Genomic DNA, 5,776 nt, shown 5'->3' with positions numbered 1-5,776 from the left:
TTTCACACACATTATAACTGTTTTCATTACACACACCTCGCTTGCCCTGTATGTCAAAACGCGGCATGTCAGCAGGAATGTTAACGGCAAATATATTTAATCAAATTCCCACAATTCCCTGCGCTGTGCATACCTTCGTTAAAGAGGTGTGTGACCTCACAGCAGCACAACACAATCAATATGCAACATAATCAAGTCCCATGGCTTAACGAATTAACATCCCAATTATGTAAATCATACCGAGTCCAACCCTCTATCAGCTGCATTTATAGATCCGCAGAGGGAGGCTAACAGGGAATAGCTAACACAATATTCTGCGCTCTGACTTCACTAGTTAGCATTTTGTCAACCTGTCATCATGTTAGCATGTTGATTTTTCTTTCTATATACATATATGTCGTCCCTTGTTTATCTTTTACAGAAAACCCGCTCTGAATATCTTCATAGTCCTCACAGGTTGTGAGTGTATCAGTCTGAGCCTGTTAGCTGTAGACTGTTTACTGAAGCTAACGATGTTAGCGTTCCTCCAGCTGAACACGATGTGCTGTAGTGTTTTTATCGTAACTTGTAAAGCACGATGAAATATTTAAAGTGATAAATAAGGGGATCATACTATTCTACATAATGGTAAGCATATTACATCATCACAAAATCAAATAACATCAGGTATGAAAAGTAACGCTGGATGGATTATGTTAACTTGTAATATGCTAACAGCTAAACGTAAACTTGGCACATTGTGACCCACATTATTACCACAGCATCACTGTGTTGACTGTACCTTTGACATAGAAACTCTAAACAGAGCTATAAAAATAACTTGATAATACTGACAGGTAGAAACAAACGAAGCAGCATTTATATGTTGTCTCAACTGATCTACTTCCACACTTACACTCATTATTTTTAGTGCACGAGTATGTTCCCATAACCGAGTGCAACTACACGGAGTGCTTTTTGTGACGGAGAACTCTGAACCATCAAAGCGCCAGCAGAGTGTGAAGCACTTACCTAGCATGGTCACATCTTAGCTGTGTGGGAGACAGGGAGGGAGGATGTATCATCAACACCTGCTGTTATTCTACTGTTAGCTAGCTAAAAATTGCAGATTTAGCACCGTGCATGTGTTAAACTGTTGCTAAATTCAGTATTACAACTTCCAAGCGTTATAGAAATAGCAGCAGCTTGCACGTCAGTCACAGTCCTCCACAGCAAATTCAGGTAAGTGCATGACTTGACAGTAGTTGGTGTAAAGTGTTGTAACTTTCAGGTCTGAAAAATGAAGGCAATTTCTGTGCCGTGGCCATCAGGGGATGGTATCTGTGTTTGCAAAAAGACTTCCAGTCCATAGACCAGTTTGAGGGGTGTATGAGTCCTCGGCCCTGACCTTATTAGATACTTTCTTGTCTTTACTTTTCCTAATTTCGGATCATATTTAATAAAACAATTAGTCAATTTAAAAATTTTGATAATTCCATGTCCCAGAATTGAGGATTACCCAAGCTATGCATGTTCAATATGGAACTCATGCTCATTGGCTTTATGCATAATCCAATGGGTGGGATCACAGTGGTCCATCCAAACATCAACTCTTGAAGCAGTTAGTTAAGGCGCTACCTTGATACTGATGACTGTAAACAGACTTGATGTGCCCTGTTAGCACTAAATGCTAAATAGTTCACAATATTAGCCTCTTTTAGCTTGTATTACCATGATGTTAGCACATTGACTCATCTCAGATTTATATATAAATCAAGTTTGTATGTGGGTACTAATATTTATGTTCAAGGAAACCTGAGAGTTTTACTTTTTCAAAATGTTCTAATTTATTTAATTATTTGACTTGTAAACCATCATAAATTCAAATGATGTATATTTTACGTGTACCAGTGATGTTAGCTTTAGCTGTAGCCGCTCATTATGGCAGTTGTGAAAAAATTCAGCACGACTTTCTGAACATACTGGATGAGTCTTTTATGCTTTAACTGTGTTATAATCCAGCATCAAGCAGTGGCATTGCTTATAACATGGCAGCTAGCCATAGTAGGCATTAAAAATCAACACAATTCTTAATCATTCCTCCTGCACCTATTAGAGCACCGCACTTTGCCGTGTTTGATACATGCCGAAGGACAAATTACCGGTCAGATGCAGGCCAAAGCGATAAATGGTGAGCAGAAAAAGTAAAGGAGGATGGAAAAAGTGACTTCATGTTTGGATGAGCTGATTCTGACTTCACCTGCAGGCTGGGGGTGATCATTCTCATTAGCTCTGTACAATACTGTATTTTGGGTGCAGCTAAGCTACTTTAGTATGGCCATAAAACAAGTCAATTACATAAAATTATGCACATTTACTATCCACAGCCCTGTGTTTCTACTGTATATTGGAAAAATCTCATTTAGGTTCAATAACATAAACCAATCCATGCATTAAAAAATAGAAAGATTCAAGGAAAAAAACTTGTTTATCCATATGAAGTAAAAAAATGCCAAAAGATTAAATAGAATAACAGCATTCTGAGGCTTTCCTGAGAAATAATTACACATCTTTGCTGCTGAGAATCTAATTCCCATCTGATTTTTGCTCCGTGCTTCAGTCCTATATTTCACTGAGATCATGATACATAGTAACTGTTGGTTTTTAGTGTTTAAAGCCCAGTTTCCCTCAGGTATAAATAAAGTGCTTCATTTTATAGACCCAAATTATTCATTAGTCACACATTTAAACACACTACCATCTTTTTTTTAAACTTATGTCACCGTTCATTGTTCTGCTTGGGCTCTCAATGCCTCGTTAACACTTGTGCCTATTAAGCTAACTCAGGTGAAATGTTTGAAACTGGCAAGGAATAAAAAGCGGGGGGAGAGAGAGAGGAGGGGGGGGAGTGAGGTTCAGTTTAAATGCCATCCCCGTCTGCTTTTGTGAGGGCGAGAAGACCAACTCTGGCTCTTTCTCTCTCTCAACCCACAGGTCGTACATATACCATCTGTAAACACAATTATTCACAGCTGCTTGCACGCCCACAGGCTACTGCCACCCAGTGTGTGTGTATGTGTGTGTGTGTGTGTGTGTGTGAGAGAGAGAGATAGCGATAGAGAGCAGGAGAGTGTGTAAGTGGCTCTGTATCTGCTCGTACACAGAGGAATGAGGTCAGGGCGATGTTGTGTGTGAGTTGCAGTGTGCGAGGGGATGATGGTGTTGTACAATCTTCCACTTTGATGGTCAAACATGTTTTAGCTGCAGGTATTTTCCTGAGGAAGTGTGTCTGAGTGTGTGCGCTGCTCTAGCAGAGAGGCCAACAGATTACAGAGGATTAACACACCACTACAGATACACTTTACTCTCGCTCTGTTTCTCTCAGCCCGATTCTAAAACTTCAGCCTCCGTTGCTACGATAAGCCGAGCTCCATACTGATCATTTATTTGAACAAAATCCTTCTTTTTTTCTTATCTTTCCATCTGTGAGTAGATCATCCCCTCGCTCGGCTTTGTCCAGCAAATCTCCGTTCAAAATTCCAGCGATTTTTGTCTGCGGGAATTAGCGCACCACAGATTCAAAACGCAGACTCTGTATATCATATGCAGCTGGACGTAATTAAGGTTCAACATTAAATAGATAATCAAGCAATAATTAGACCAACTGGCAGCACGTAGCACGTGTTTTCCAGATTATGTTTTTTAGGAAGTGACTGAGCATTGGTGCTGGGCCGTACACTTTGTTCTGTGTCCTTAGCAGGCTGTTTTGATGTGTCCTGCTGTTTTCCTGCAGACTCTATCGATCAGTCAGCTGTGTGGCTGATTGCTGATCTCAAGTGCTTCAGACAGATTGATGGAAAGCTGGAGGAAATGACTGTCTGCTCTCAAACATGTTTTCTTTTCAGCGTTTTGTATCATTTGATTACAGTTCTTTTACCCTCGTTAGTTAACTGTCTTTTGTGCTTATACAAATACATTGCTCTTATAGCAGATTACAGAAACATCAAACATATCCTCTGTCTATATGGAACTAGTTGAATTCAAACATAGATTCTGCATAGAAGCATCGCTCCACAGCACATAGTAAAGAGTGGCTCTTACATCACGCATGGCCACGATGGCTCTGAGGGATTGCAGCCTGTCCTTAATGCATCTTGGTTCCTTTTCCTCTTGTCTTTGTAGATGGATTATCCACATATAGTAATATAATCTGGACTTAATCCGCATATAAACTGGATACTCATGACATATGACACTGTTCATCCAGGACTGGGCTCACAGTAGACCATCTGTTCCCTGTGAGCTGTGGTCATTCTGCACTAGAGTGTTAACCTCTAACATCCCAGAAGTCACCGGTGACACATCATGTTCAAGTATGTCTTTGATAAAGCACAGTAAACATGGGTCAGTAACAGTTCACTGAACTTGGGAGGCAGAGCCTTCAGCCTTCAGCCTCTTCTGTGGAACCAGCTCCCAGTTTGGATTTGGGAAACAGACACAATCTCTACTTTTAAGATTAGGCTTTAAACTTTCCTTTTTGATAAAGCATATAGTTAGGGCTGGACCAGGTGACCCTGAATCTGCAGTAGCTTTACTCTGATTACCATGATGTACCTTCACTCACCTTTTTAACTGTATTTGTGTATTCACATTTAATTATTAGTTATTATTAATCTCTGGCTGTATTTGACATAAACGTCTTCCTTCTCTCTCCCCAACCGGTTACGACGGATGGCCGCTTCTCCCTGAGCCTGGTTCTGCTGGAGGTTTCTTCCTGTTAAAAGGAGGGTTTTCCTTCCCACTGTTGCCAAATGCTTGCTCATAGGGTGTTGTTTGGGTTTCCTCCGTATTATTTTAGGGTCTTTACCTTGCAGTATAAATCACCATGAGGCAACAGTTGCTTTATACACGCTCAGTACGTTTCACTGTTTTTATCTGCATTTTTTTTTCCATTTGTCATCAAATTGGAAAAAGAAAAAACATCTATCTCTTGGTTTCTCTGCTTATCTGATTTAAAACACATACAGAGCTCTTTTTTAATGTAGTTGAATTATCTTTAAAGGTCTTTAAACATCATTGATTTTTCTCGATGAGCATGTAAATGGCAATTGAAAAAAAGTTTAAAAAAAAACCCAAAAGCACCAAGAGGCAAACTTGACAGAATACTGCCTGAAGTCTTTTAAAAGCGTTGCAGGACAATGATAAAAATAATTTTAGACTCGTTATCACCACAAGCAATAAGTAAGCAAGTACCTCATCCTATCACACTTGCCCTGCCTCTTGCCTGCTGTGACCAAACGGCCCCACAGACAACACAAACATGCTTTCAAACACACTGTGGTTTGTTCTGCAGAGCTGAGAGCAGAAACACCGCCCGATGTGGTGAGATCTCAATCATTTCAGTCCTCCTCTTCCTCTTTAATCCCGCTCTCCATCCTGTAAATGGTCAGATAATGGACGTTAATTCCATCAGGCCGTCTTTGCTCTGCTAATGCACCCACTTCCTATGTGTGATGGATGAATGGAAAGAGGAGAAAAAGCAAACTGAGTGAACAGCAGAGGGGAAGGGAAGAGGGTGCAGTTTGTGGGATTTGAATGCATGTGTGTGTTTGTGGTGAGAAGTGGAGAGCGAGAGAGAGAGCGGAGGTAAGAGATAAAAAGGTGGAGATAAAGGAAAGGAAGGCATAAAAAAAAGCTGAGGAGAAAAGTACAAAGTGAGAGCGAGACGGAGAGAGAGAGGAATCTGCTGCCTGACACTGATATTGCCGGATAAAAAGTGATTTATGAAGTGTGTGTG

At 40.4% G+C, this 5,776-nt stretch overlaps 1 protein-coding gene across 4 annotated transcripts in view; it reads left to right on the top strand.

Annotated features, from left to right (window-relative positions):
• The window catches only part of LOC102203450 (protocadherin-1-like), a 218,037-nt gene that overhangs the window by 116,506 nt on the left and 95,755 nt on the right, over window positions 1-5,776 (top strand). The gene's annotated exons all lie outside the window — the stretch shown is intronic.

Source organism: Pundamilia nyererei, unplaced genomic scaffold (assembly GCF_000239375.1).
Source record: "Pundamilia nyererei isolate P.nyererei 1_Seehausen unplaced genomic scaffold, PunNye1.0 scaffold00079, whole genome shotgun sequence".
NCBI classification, from domain to species: domain Eukaryota; kingdom Metazoa; phylum Chordata; class Actinopteri; order Cichliformes; family Cichlidae; genus Pundamilia; species Pundamilia nyererei.
The sequence above is the reverse complement of the archived record's forward strand: the minus strand, read 5'-3'. Positions and strand labels throughout refer to the sequence as shown.